At 42.8% G+C, this 14,993-nt stretch overlaps 1 long non-coding RNA gene across 1 annotated transcript in view; it reads right to left on the bottom strand.

The window, feature by feature from the left end:
- The window catches only part of LOC135974067 (uncharacterized), a 48,618-nt gene extending 34,039 nt beyond the window's left edge, over positions 1-14,579 (bottom strand). Inside the window, exon 1 of the long non-coding RNA XR_010591190.1 lies at positions 14,455-14,579. This is a non-coding gene — a long non-coding RNA (uncharacterized LOC135974067). The remainder of the gene's footprint in view (positions 1-14,454) is intronic.
- Between the last annotated feature and the right edge of the window lie 414 nt (positions 14,580-14,993).

Here is a 14,993-nt window from a genome sequence, read left to right as displayed (position 1 = left end):
TTCCAGCTCAGATAGAAACATGAGGGAAACTGACAAATGAACAAAGCACAGTGGGAGACAGATTTTATTTTATGGGGTCCCTAAAAGCATATTATAAACTATGGAGAGATCTTTTAAACACACACTATAATGTTGTACAGAATGGTGTCTTTTAGAACGTAAAAGGAACACTTTATGTGTACACTTATCCCTAGTGGAAATTCCCATTGAAAATTTGCAAATGGTTCCTGCAATTTAAGATTGGCAGCTAAGTTTTGGAACTGAGCAAAAAGTCTAATAGTCTACTGGTCCCTAGGATTATTAAAACACAGTAGTAGAACCCAACAGAAACTAGTAGAAACCCATTGAAGAATTCTTATGGCATTTTTGAAAGATCTGTTCTCCTCAAAAGGAAATATGTTCCATAACTTATGCCCACCTGCACTATAATAATAAACCAAATTACAATCTCATATCATTGCACAATAGTAATACTGGATATATTGCCTTTCATTCTGAAGGGCCCAAACCAGCTTCATCTTATTACAAATTTTTCACAGGTCCAAAGCCAAGTGAAGCCATTAACGTCACTGAATCAAGCTCATGTTTCACAGTGTACACGGTCCTTCACCTTTTCAGGTTATCGGTATATTGTATCAGAGATTCCCCAAACGTAGGTACTCACTGAGAAGGAGATACAAAAACCCATAATACTAAAACAAGGGGACAGCCACTTAGATTAAAAGACAACAAAATTAAAATTGATCAAAGGAAGTACTTTTACCCAAAACATAATTAACTTGTGGAACACATCACCCCAAGATATCACCGAGACCAAGAATATAGAGGGTTCCATTAAAAAGCTTAGATATATCTATGGATTATGAGGCCATCCATAATCACATTTGATAGGAAAGTTGTTTTTGCTTTGTTTTTTCCCAAGAAACAATCATGCTTTAGGGCATAGACCACCTCCTAACTGATGATGCTGGAAAGAAACTTCTTCTATGGGTATGTTAATTCCATAATTATCCTCTGTTTGGTTTCTTGCTCCTTCCTCTGAAGCATCTAATATTGGCTACTATCAGGGACAGGATGAAGAAGATGGACAATTGCTCTGATCTGGAAAACAATTCCTATGTTTATATAGCTTTCAACACATCTAGCTATTTTCACTTCTCTTCCCTGAACATCTTTCTACCACATAGATTCTCATTCTTTTTTTCATTTTCCCCTTTATAGCGTTAAAAAGTTTTAGTTCCCACCCCCTACTCCCTAAGGAAGCATCAAAACACATGGAAACTGTTTCCAAAATAAGATTCTATGTGGCTCCTCAGTTTGGGGGTTTATGTATTGTATTTAATAATTATACCGTAGAAAGCTTCGGGGATTAACTGTCCCATTTTCAATCACTCTGTGGGATAGAAATAAATAGCAGGAACTATTGTTAGTATGCAGCAATGTATAGGGTTTTGAAGAGAGATAGCCCCTCCTATTAAACTGAGTTACAGCAGAATGTTTACCTGAAAATGAATGGTGTGGAATAGTTTTTGCCATAATGATCCCTGAACTTATTTAAAGCATAATCCTCTGCAACATCAATAACTGAGCTATGCTCCAAAGCCTCTTTGTGCAGTGACCTTATTTCTTTCTAGTCAACACAATCAACATAATGTTTCTTTTATGTGTGAGAATTATTGGGGATAATTATCAGTAGTTACATCTTTTTAGTGCAGTGGTTCTCCTACAAGCCCTTTTGTAAGGGAATAATGCTCTTTTGGCCCCGTCTCCCTGACCTACCACTGCTTGGATCTCAATAGCTTATTCTGCAGATCACTGACTTAGTCACAAGACACCTCTTTTTAAAGCAATATACAACACTTTCCAGAACAATTAGAGCAGACACTAAGCAGTCTGTATTAGGCTGAAATGCTACATTGCCTGCTAGAACCTGCAACCCTGGGATGGAGAGCATACAGCAAGAGAGGAGCAGCCCGGTGAAGACCTTTTCTGTACTCAGAATTGGCTCCTACAACACAAAGCTCTTCCTGGTCCTTTCTTGCCTTCCATGCTCCAGGGAGCCAATCTCCAAAACGCCAGCCTCTTTGGCTGGCACGTTGAGTCTTTTCTTAATGCCATCAAGGCTTTGCCAGAGTGATATCACAGTATAAACGCCATTACACTGAGACCTCATCACATTTGAACCTGCCAAGTTCAAAACCACAATGTTCAGTACACTGGATAGATTTGCTTCCTAGCCCCAAACCTTTTACCCACTGTAGACTAAGGGTACATCTACACTACAGGGGGGAGTCGATTTAAGATACGCAAATTCAGCTACGTGAATAGCGTAGCTGAATTCGACGTATCGCAGCCGTCTTACCCCGCTGTGAGAACGGCGGCAAAATCGACTTCTGCCGCTTTTTGTCGGCGGCGCTTACTACCACCTCCGCTGGTGGAGTAAGAGCGCCGATTCGGGGATCGATTGTCGCGTCATAAATCGATCCCCGAGAGGTCAATTTCTACCCGCCGATTCAGGCGGGTAGTATAGACCTAGCCTAAGAGATAAATTCAACAGTGAAACTCCACTGACTGTGAGCGAGTGGAGAAATCTGGCTATATAACAACTTTACACCCAAGATTAGGCAACTGGTAATAGGCTTCCAGGGTATTTGATTCATTGTAGAGACCATCTGATCTTAATTAGAAGTCAATCTGTTAACTCTACATATTGAGCGGTTTACCTCCTTTTTCTCATTTTGACATATGTGCCATATGGCTCAAGTCTGCTCTGTATACCGGTAGGAGCTCTCCTAGGTGAAATATTATGTTTACAACTCCGTGACACAATAAGTCTAAATTACTTACATGATCAACCACCGAACACTGAAAAAGCTTCATGCTTGTTTTCAGGCACACGTCGGTTATTTTATCAATTTCTCATTATCATTTTCCCACCTGGAAAAATGCCGGCAAACATTTGCATCCCATTGTTTGAAGATGGAGCTGGTAGAGATTTCCACAGCTCTCATTTCTAGATCACAACTGAAACGAGCTTGATGTTAATTTAAGTTTTGAAAGTGGTTGGATGCCATTAGTGAAAACAAATGGTCCACGTGATATGGATGTTTCTCCCTGGAGACCATCAAACTCATTTCTCACAGGCCGAGGAGCCCACAGCTGAAAATAATGTTGGTTACTCATGTGAGTAAATACTACTTGATAGGAGTACGGGCTGCAGAATCTCTCTCTCCATACACACAGACACCAAGGATGAGAATATCCTACATTAGGGGGTCTGTGACCAGGAGAAGCATCATCTTGGAAAGGGTTAGGGATATATAAGGAAACAGAAGCCGGACCCAAAGTGAAAGAGAAAGGGTGTGTCCTTTTCATGCCCCCTCCTCTTCCTCTCCCCCCTCTCCCCGCTGTCAGTGGAATTGCTTTGTTTATATTAGTTATGTATTTGTGTTCAAACAATAAATGGTGCCCTGGGGCAAATGCCTTAAAAGTTCTTGGGCATGTTCTTTGCTTCTCTTCCTGGGCTGGTGAAACAGACAACCAGCTGAAAGCCTCTTTTTTTCCTTTCAGCCATGGTGGTTTGCACTGAAAGGAATTGCTGTCTCTGGGCTCTGAGGTGGGATTTGAAAGAAGAACACGGGTTTGTCTTCACTGGGAAAAAAAAAAAAAAGGTGCGTTCTTAACTCAGGTTAAACCAGCAGTGAAGACAAGGCTTTTAACTTGGGTTAGCAGGTGAAGTACAAGCTGATACTTGGTACTGAACTTGAGTTGACAGCCTGAGTTACAAGGCAAGTTGCCATCTCTTCATTAAGCCGAGTTAAGAACATGCTGCCCCTCTCACCCACCAGTGGAGACGTAGGTGAAGTGGCACACTGGGTGCGGAAGAGAATTTGACGGTGAAGAGAACATACAGAGGAAAGAATAATTCTGATCATTTTTACCCCCATGCTTTTTGCACATCCTCGCAAGGGGCACGTGTGTGAATAATCATCAGAGAAATCTGGCTACATAAATTGCATGATCCCACCCTGAAATGCATCCTCAGGCAATCCGATACCTTGCAAAAGCAAGGGCAATGCCTAATCAGAACAACAAATAGAATTTCTATTGAGCACAGAACTGGTATGAAGGGGCTAATCTCTCTGTTCAAACAAAAACTCAAACACTTCCAAGAAGCCTGCTGCTGCTGGACTGCAGCATGGCAAGGATTTCAAGTTAAATCATTGCATAATACATTGGTAATGAGTTTCTCAGCAATCATTATGTCTCTGTCAGATGGTAATAAAATGGAGTATTTGTCTCTGTTCTTGGTTCGCTTGGAGAATATGCAGATATGCCAGTCCTCATTATATCTTGATAGAAACAAAACCCATTAGCACAGGTGCTGTAGATTTTAATGAGGGAGACACGTAGAAACTAATCCAGGTCAGTTATAATGAAATGGTTGCACCTAGCTGAAACTGATAAAAATCTAATTATGTCCATATCAATGGACTGTTTCATAGATGCACTGTGTTGATCTATTCATTGTAGGAATACATAATGGGTTTTGCCTAAACGGCTCTATGTAATTGGTAGGTAAGGAATCATGAGCATGAGGTGAGGGCTGCATTTCAAGTGGCTGTCAACACTGAATGGAAGAATTTTTCGTTGGAAAAAAATGGTTAGTTTTTAAACTGCACTTTTTAGTAAAATCAAACAGAAAACATGTCCTAGAACAAGACAAATTTACTCTTCTGATATGATGTGATGGAAAGAGCTTTCAGTTCTGTCCAGGGCATAAATGAGACTCATCGCTGACATCCTGGGTGTTTGTAATACAAACAAGGCAAGTTCAAGAAAACCGAGAGCCCCCTGCACAGCCACTCTTACTTAGCCTTCTGTCTGTAACATGAACCAGCCCTCATCCACTTCCCCAAACTGCTCTGCCATGCCACATGAGGCAAGAAGATGGAGCTAGTCCAGACCAGTGTGCGTTTGGTGGAAGATGCTCAGCTGAGGACCTAGTGGAGGGACGTTAGCTGTTAAAGAGGAGGAGGGGAACGAGGTGACATATCCCAGCCAGACTAGGATAGAGACAGAGGCATCTTGACAGGGCATCCCACCCCTGCACAAAGCAGCTCACACTGCACACGATGTGGCACTGGCGCATGGGTGTAAATATCACACCAGAATTTCAATCCAGCCCTGATAAATAGCACACGGTGAGCATGAGGCTCGTCTGTCTGTATCTTTGGCAGCACTGTCTGAACTGGTGCTGTAGGCAGCTCAGGCCTCACCTGCTGCCCTACTGAAGAGAATAAGACTGACGGGATAAATCCCCCCGGACCCAGCCAAGGCTCCCCGCTCAAGAAGAGGTGTGAAAGTCTCCCAGATGTTACCTTCCCCTGGCCGGAGCCAGATTGCGTCCTGGAGTTAGAAAGGGGAAAGGCTCATTTTCTGCTTTGAGATCCCCCTCAAAGGAAATACAACTGCTGCCATGAGACTGCTCAGAAAGGAGTCCATTGTGCTCTACTTGACTGGCCCAAACTCCCATTAACTTCCAGGGATGCTTAGAACATACACGGAATGGGTGTTCAGGCCAAAACAGCCAACTGTGCAGAGGCAATCGCATGAGTTTACAAACTAACCTACATCCTGATCTTGCAAGCTCATACATGCAGGCAACCTCCCGGGCTTGCGTGCAGCCCTTTTGAAGATGATGGGATTAAGCATGTGAGTAAGTGTTGTGCTGGACTGGGACTACAGAGTGCGAGACACAAATAATAGTGTGGCACCATGTCTCTGACAATAGCCAGTAGCAGATGGTTCAAAGGACCTCCCTCCAATTACCCAGGTTTTATTTATGTATTTTCTTCACTTGCTTTACCTTCAGGCTAATTTATTTCAGCCTTTTGTCTCCTGTTCTTTTGCCTGTTATGCCTCACTGAGCGGCTGATCACCCTCTCACATCTTACAGAAATTTTTGACTCCAACCATTTAGCCTAATATTGTACGCTCAGTACTGAATGGCCCCCTGATTTATTTCTGCCATTTGTGTACCACTTAAACATTCTCTTTTCTTTCGGTGCCACCACTGGGGAGGATGCGAAGTAGTCTCTCTGGTCTCTCCAGACACACTATGCATTAGCTCCCCAAAGGTAAACAAAAGGCAAGAATACTGCAATCCATCTTACATTGTTTTTTGAAAAAGAGTTGTTTAAAACTCAAAGAAGCATTAAATGACAATATGATTGTTGGAACAACTTTCACTTAAGGGAATTTACCAAACCATGACTTACGGGGCCATTTTTCAAAGTGAGTGCAAACAATGGTTTCCGGGAAGCACTCTCACGTGTTCATGTATTGTGATTTTTTTGTCTTTCACATCAGAATTCTGCAAGCATGTTTGCAGAAAACCCATCACTATGTTCCAGAATCTTCCTCCTCCTTTCACTCGGAGAGGCAGGGGCATACACACCTTGCACATTTACTCTATGGGTACGTCTACACTGCAGTAGAAAACCTGCGGCACTAGTCTCAGAGCCGTGGTCAGCTGACTCAGGCTCAGGGTGTGGGGATAAAAATAGCAATGTAGACGTTTGGGCTCGGGCTGGACCCCGGCCTCTGAGACCCTCCCCCTGCAGAGTCTCAGAGCCCGGCCTCCAGCCTGAGCCCGAACATTTACACTGCAATCTTATAGCCCCTCAGCCAAGCCCCATGAGCCCAAGTCAGCTGACTCTGGCCAGCCACAGCCAGGCTTTGGGTCATTTATTGCCGTGTAGACATATCCTAAACCTTATTTCACTCCTAGAGGTTAAGTGACTTGTCCAAGGCTACACTGCGACTCAACAGCAGAGCTGGGATTAGAACCCTTGCATTCCTTGATACCCAGCATTATGCTCTGTTTAGTGGATAGTTCAAGAGATTGTATAATAAGGACTGCAGAGTTATAAGCCTATCTCTGACATGGACTCATTGTGTAGCCTTGGACACGTCATTTAAGATCCATGCCTCAAACTCCTCATGTGTAAAATGGAGATAATACACGTCACAGGGTCATTGTGCAGGTCTTTGAAATAAATCCAAATAAATAAATACATTTCATTCGGCCATCCTGTGTTCTCCGGGCTTCTAAAAAAAAGTGTGCAAGACATGAAAATCATCAAATATATGAAGAACACCTCTCTCACCTTTGAAATATTGATGCTTATTCATCACTGTCATCACAATCATAACAGCTGCCCCATAGCTAACCATCATCTTCCCATATACGTTAAATCCCCATCCTTCCACCAAAACTCCTCCAAAAAAAAAATGGGTGTAATGTTTTCTACCAATTGAATAAGTAACCTGGTTTCCCTGGCATTTATAACAATTCAATCACATGAAAAAACTTTCTCAAGAAGCTACGTGCTATGGCAGAGAAAGCTATGGGTGAATATTATAAATGTGAAGTTGCATATTATTTCCTGCATCAGTTTAGTGTGTCCACATCTTCAACAAATGGGAGGTAATCTGTGCCTGGGCTTCTGGCTATTATGATGGTTTTGCACTTTAAGATCAAATCTGGGACTTGGTGTGTCACCCACTGAGATTAGATTAAGCCCTTCTGCATCACCTGACCGCCTCAGTCGCATATATTGGAAAGCTTAGCTGAATGCTGATAAATAAACCAATTATAGATTTCAACAATCAGGAAATAGCCTTACAGATTTATTCAACAGCTTATTTTTCCCCCCAGGGCAGCCAACCTGTATATAAATTATGAAAGGCTCTTGTCTTATTATTATTTATTAAAAAGAAGCTATTTAGAAGTTATCAACAATCCATAGAAAGGCATTCAGCAATGTAATTGCTTAGAACCTTTTCTGCCTTTCTGGTGTGACATTTTTCACCTTGAAAGGGACATTTGCATCTAGAGGTGAAAACAATTTCAAAACTCAATGCTGAGAACACCTGGAATTGCTATTGCTCATCTTTACCAGGCACTGACAGTTTTAAAACTCCCGAATACTGAGATAGGTCTGTAATTTCCTAAGGGAGACAACTATAGTGAGAGAGCATTGTTTTCCCATGATAGCAGTTCAATTCATCAGTCCATAGGCTTCTAGCCATATCCACAGACAAGTGTGATTGATAGAATGGAGTGTGGGAAATCCAGGTTAAAGTATTCCATTTTAACCAAAATGTACGGTCCTTTTCTTTTTTTAAAATGGCAAACTTATCCCCTGGTGATTTTTGAGAAAAATGCATCCTTGCATTATTATTTCTATTGCGATAGTACCGAGGAGCAGCCATCATTGCTGTACAAGCACAGTACAAAGACAAAAAGAACAGGAGTACTTGTGGCACCTTAGAGACTAACACATTTGTTTGAGCATAAACTTCTTTGGCGCCAAACCTGAATTCTGGGCCTCTCCATTTAGGCAATGGAAACAAAAAAGAACCTGAAAAACATCTGCATGAATAGGATTGTAGCCTTCAAGCCTGACAAAGGAGAATATAGAGACCAAGTTAAAGAGTAAGGAGTCAGGAAAGACTATCCTCCATCACCAATAACAAGACAGTGGATGTGGCGGACACTCATCAGACTCAATGGATCAGGGATTAAAGTTGAAAGACAATGAACCAAAGCTAGCCATGGTGTGAGTCCACTAACTTCAGTGGGATTACTCCAGGGATGAGTCTGCCCAAGGAGATAAAGAGGATAATTCTGTCAGTCTTTTCCCCATTTTTCCTGCATAAAACAATAGAAACAATATTTCCCTCAGCTGCTGTAATCAAAGTAATTGGGTTTCCCACGAAAACCATTTGTTTTATTTACTGAGTGTGTATTTGTGGATTCAAGGATTTAACGGTCTCTGAGTGCTTTGTCCGGTATATTGTGCAGGCCTTAATCTGCATATCATTGACACAGTATATGGATCTGCTATTTTTTCTGCATGATGTGGTGTATGTGTACTGAGTTAAAGTAATACATTCAAGATCCCATCTTTTTTTCCTCCATTGAGTTGAATTCTGCAACCAGTTTTGCGGACATTCAGTGTGTCTCATGACCACAACTTCCTTCTTTCTTTCCAAGGGGGAGAATGGAAAGCCTCTGCCATTTGCCTGTAACTGCACATGTCCGTTGCAGTAGAATTTAGGTGAGTAGTAGAATTTGGGTGAGATCAGGGCATGGAGAGGGGAAAAGCCTGTTCCGCAATAGCATAGGGATTAAACTAGGGATTACATTGTATACCAACTTGTGTTGAAATCAACTTTCCAGATAACATTAGTTTTCCCCTTTAAAACAAACAGTCTATGTGGCTAATTGTGACTAAGACCAAACTACAGTGTGGTCCAGCTACCCATGTAGAACGTTATATGGAACTGCTGACATGCCCTATGTTCTCACACAGCTATAAGGAGACAGAACGCCACTGTAACAAATACACAGGTGTCTATTTAGGCCTGTGGACACAGACTGAGAACTAGTGGTTCTGACACCTCCAAGTCCGACAGGAAGGAGAGAAGGGAGGAAAGAAAACATCCTGCTGTCCTTAGTGTCACTCTTAATTTTTGAGCATCTCTGCTATAGTTAAGGACCCACAGTATCTCCATTACAAATGGTACGCAAAAGGTCAGGTTCTTTACAAATATCTCAGGTGTGGAAGCTTCCACACAGGGGAAAAGAACAACCTACGGGTGGAAACGGTCGGTGCTTAATTTGTAATGAAAGAGGTGCTGGGGCTCACGCAAATTTTTTTTTTTACTTTCACAACGGACATGGCAAGCCCAGAGGTGCCGGGGCTACGAACTGCCACTACAGGTGCCAGGGCTCTACCCAGGCAAGTCCTGGCACAAATTAAGCCCTGGGAAAAGTTCATTAATAGATGGGGGGGGATGAAATTCAGGACAACTCAAAAATGACTGAAATACTAAACTGTTCTGAAGTCTGTCTGGAATCAGAATCTGAATGCAGCCTGAACTGAATTTAACCTGCAATACTATCCCAGGGGAGGGTAACTATATGGCATGGCTCAAAATACAGTTCCCAGCTGGCAATGGGTCCTTGTGATATGACCTATCATTTCTGCAACCCACTCTGTACTAGCGATAAAGGCAGCTGCAATCTACCATATTTTATGCTATCAAGGTTCAGACCCCATTCTCCTGGCAATGGGGACCCTCCCTTGGGCAAAGTTTCTGCCTCCCTGCTATACAGTTCAGGGGCGCGTTTCCTAAATGCTAGAATACTGAGCTGCCATTCTGCCTTTCAGGAGAATGGGACCAAGCACATTAATGATGTGATAATCATCTTATTTTATACATCTTCTAATCCTATCTTCCGCACTACCACTCCCCTGCGTGTCCTTGGGGGCATGCCCCATACTTTGGAAAACATTAGTATAGATTTCCCTAATATGAGCCTCCCTCTCCATCCTTACGTGCTTTGATAAGCAATGAAATAGTTCACAATGTTGACATTTAAAGTATGACCTGAATTAGCACCCAGTTGGAATGCACGAGGCAATTCTCACTTGAGAGCTATTATTTCAGGCTGTCTGCAAATTCAGGCAGATATCGCTGCATCAGTTACACTCAGGTCACGTTTTGAAAGGTCTCAGCTGTCGTAATAGCTAAAAGTTTCTTCTTCTCTCTGCCCCCAAGATGGAGCTCAATTGAGAGGTCTGTCCATGCCCCTTCTTTCCCCCCGGTTAGCTCTTTGTGCCCAGCTACGGGTGCACCCCTCACTTTGGGAAATGTTGATAAACAAAAATATGATGGTATACCAGTTTGTGTTATTGCCTAATGAACATGAGGGAGGCAAAAATAAAATTAACAAATGTCCCGGCCCTCTGTTTTACTTGTCATTTCATATTATAATATTGTTTGGCAGGGGCCTGCGTGGGTTTGTTTCTGTTGTTGTTTAGGATTATGATGCCTTTACAGTTTATTTCATATCTTCGTCTTCTGCTCTTTTGTGATTAAATGCATAAAAGCAGACAGAATAATAATTACGTAATTTATGTTCATATGCTTCCTCCCACTGGCATGCTGCTTCTCGATTGAAATTGTATTTGATTCATGAACACCCACCTACTAAAGATTGGGGGACAGATATTGCAAATCCTGATGAGAGATCACAAAATTATGTTTCAGCTACACCACTGATGTCAGGTCCATTTGCACACTTTTATTGCCGATTCATTCACTCCTGCTTTATAATCCAGTGCATTGACTGTTAGTATTTATCCTTGCTACTTCGCAATAATATTTTAAAGGCATATATAGAGGTGAACTGTGCCACTCTAAATATGTGGTTCCTACCCAGTGATTCAGGAAAAACATGGAGATAATTGTTATCTAAATCCTACAGGTGTGCTGGCATGGATGTACTAGGAAAGATTTGGGGGCAAAAGCAATTAACTGTTCTTTGTTGAGAAAATTCTGCCACCTTTACCTACCTAAAGAAATGAAATGGAAAGAAATATAGTGGATGTACCAGGGATAGCACTTTTCCCATGTATGTGTGTGGTTCCTTTCCCAGGATGGCTGATACAGTAGTGCGTAGAGGCATCATTTGAGATTGGGGCCCCATTGTACTAGGCACCGTACATAATATAGTACGGGAGTCCCTGCCTGGAAGAGCTTATCGGTTAAAAAGACAAGACAATGGGTGGGAGGGGAAAGAGAAGCACAGAGGGGATGTGACTTGCCCTGGGTCACAAGCGGACAGGTGGAAGAATCAAGAATAGAACTCAGGTCTCCAGCGCCTCAAGCACGTGCCCTGGCCACTGAACCTCACTGCCTCTCACATACCACAATTCACAGGGAATTCATTTACAATTCACTTAGTTCCATTCCTAATTCATTGACTTGCCATTTTCATGCCACCTTCTAAGTAGGGCTCCATTTAATCTAAATTCAGCATTAGCAAATGGAAATGCAAGGGTTGAAAGCTGACAAAGTTGCAGCGTTCTTCAGCGAATGCAATGTTCTCCTTTGCTTAAATGTCATTTAAAAGTGACTGTAACGATGCGACAACTCACCAGTGTGGCGCCTCCTGCTGGTTATCCTGGGAATTAGCTCTTGTCAAGCCCGGAGTACCCTCTGCAGGCAGGTGTCTTAGGGCCCCCATGTCCCTCCCAGACCCCGGTGCCCCTTTTCCTCGGGGTTCTGCCCCCAGCAGCAACCCACAGTCTGTGTCTCCCCCCACCCAGGGGAACCCCCAACCCATTATCCCCACCTTGCCTCAGTGGCTACTGCCAGTCATCAGCTAGCCCCCACTCACTGGGGCAAACTGTAGTCTATAAAAGGCCACTCATCATTGGCAAGGGGGCGGGGGGGTCAGACCAGCTGCCTCTGCAACCCCAGTACCTGTTTTGGCCTTTTAGCAAGCCCGCAGCCTGGGGATTTACCAGGCTGGAGCTCCCCAGCCCTGCTCCATTCCCTGTACCCAAAGCAAGGGAGACTGACTTAGCTCCTCGCTCACAGCCCTTTTATAGGGCCAGCTGTGGCCTGATTGGGGCGTGGCCCCAGCTGTGGCTGCTTCCCCAATCAGCCTAGGCTTTTTTCGGGAGCAGGGCAACTGCCCCGCTACAGTGACAAATTAAGGATAACCTCAATTCAAATAGATGGGTTGATGCTTTGTCTCACTGCCATCCAGAACGAAGGGTTATGACATTCATTGATAAGATATGCGAATGGCTCCTAGCAAAAATACTGTCATTTATGGTTCTCTCTTACTTTACAAACTGCAGGTCTGAAAATTGGTGTGCACCTTCGGCTCCATCCTGCTGTGATGAATACAAAGGGTTACAGGAACAGACACTTCGTAACCCAGCAGTAAGACTGAACAATCATCTAAAAATGATTTTCTTCACATGAGCATCTATTAATGCATTTCTGTGATAAAATGTACAGTTAATAAATTGGCTTTCACACTTAAAACCGATTCCCTTCTACAGCTATGAAAGAGAGAGCATATTTCACTGATCCACAAGTGTGTTGAACGGAAAAGGAAAATCTTAAAGCTGCCATTTTTGGTAAAATGCACAATCAGCACGAACGCTGAGATTTCTCTCTGGGCTGCATCTCCTTAGACAATCTGACAAACAGAGTTTTGTGTCTGTGAGAGCAGTGATGTTTCATCCTAATGATTTCATTCAACGTGGAGATAAGAATTACAATGAGTCAGGTAGCATAAGTGTCACCTGCCAAACTGGTCTGAATGAAAACAGCTACATGAAACTAAACTGGATTTTTTGGATATTCTTCCCTGGATGAATGATGTGCTGTCTTGAAAGCTGAATATTAAATTTATGAGTTTATTTTGCTAGACCCACAGCACCAGGAGTAACAAATATTTCATCTCACATGATTAATTAAAGAAGCACTTTTGAGCATTCTTTAAGCGACAAACTAGTCAGCTCTTTTCTCCAAGCTTACTGTTAAACTGTTTGTGAAGGAATGAGTGGCTCAGAGGGACTGGTAATTGGCTACAGTCTTTTACTGCAAGGTTACTGGTTCAAATCCAGACCAGGATACATCTTCACTGCAGAGTTAACTCAAGCTAGCTACACTTGTGTTAACTCCTCTCGGGGTAACCTACCTCAAGTGAGAGCAGCCCACTGCAAAATAAGACTCAGTCTGCACAGGATGGTGGGGTTAGCAGCTGACAAAGGTGCGTTCACCTGAGCTTTACCCTAAACCCCCTCTCAGGCCAGCCAGTTCGAGTTACAAGCACCACCACACTTGAGGACAGGGTTTGTGTATGTGGACAGGACTCAAGTTAGGGGCAACACTCAAGTAATAATTCAAGTTAACTCTTCTGTGAAACAAACCCTGAGGGAATGTCTTCACTGCAGTTAACCTGGGCTCTTACCTGGGTTTTAGCCCTATGATCCACACAGAAAAACCTCTGCCTGTGGTTTGGAAGTGCTTTAAGCCTTGGCTAGCTTACATGATTGGGGGTATTGTTTAGAGCCTGGACTCCATTTTAATTCAGGCTGTAACCCACCTACTTTGCAGTGAGAATGCAGGAAAAATCCCTGAAGTGCTGGTAGCCCTCCAATGCCCTTCCCCTGAAGGGACAGACATGTTCTTTCACAATTGACATAATGGGGGGGGGGGAGGGAAATCATAGAGCATCTTAACACAAACCACCATGGGATATGCCCCCAGAGAGACATTGGCAGAAAGAGCGAGGCCACCTCTCTTCATATGCAGTCAGCACTCCCCCCCAAAAAGATTGCTCTTAATGTCAAGAACTTTCAGTGTCCATCCCAGAAGGCTCAAAGACGAAAAACAAGAGTGATATATCTCCAGAATAAGAGCAACAGAGCGAGCTGAACTATTAAGACTAGTAAGACTGTAGTGCCTTTCACCTGAGGATCTCAAAGCATTTTACAGTGTCACAACACCCATGTTAGCTAACTAATGCCTCTATTTACAGATGGGGAAATCCAATGGGATTAAATCACTTACCACAAATCAAAGAAAAATCCATGGATCGAGCCAGAGATAGAATCCAGGAGTTCTGACTGCCAGTCCTTTGCTTGAACCACTTGAAGACAGACAATTCTCTCTCCACTCCTGCTTGAGCTGAGAAAATGAAACAACGTAACATTCATTATACAAGATATTTTAAAGAATTATCTTTCAAGTAATACACCCACACAATTTACATCATTTTAATGCAGCATCCATCATGTTCAATCCCGTCTTTATGTGATAATTGCTATGCTTATTAATGGAAGCAGGGGGAAGTTATTATATACACTGACAGAGGCTTACCACACTCATGACACAGCCAGACCTCCGTTAAAAGCTCTATGCAGCTGTGCATTGCTGCATACGATGCTTAAGCACATGTCTGACCCATTCTAAAGTGGCTTTTTGAACTGCTACTGATCAGAACTCTTGCTGAATAAGCGGATTTAATTCTTTAATGCCAATGTCTCAAAAATAACAACACTGGGAAATGGATGGAGGCAATAATTAATGCGTTAGCATCAAGAGAAATG

This window comes from Chrysemys picta, chromosome 10 (assembly GCF_011386835.1).
Source record: "Chrysemys picta bellii isolate R12L10 chromosome 10, ASM1138683v2, whole genome shotgun sequence".
NCBI classification, from domain to species: Eukaryota; Metazoa; Chordata; order Testudines; family Emydidae; genus Chrysemys; species Chrysemys picta.
Note: the sequence above shows the minus strand (reverse complement) of the source record. Positions and strands in the feature narration are given on the sequence as shown.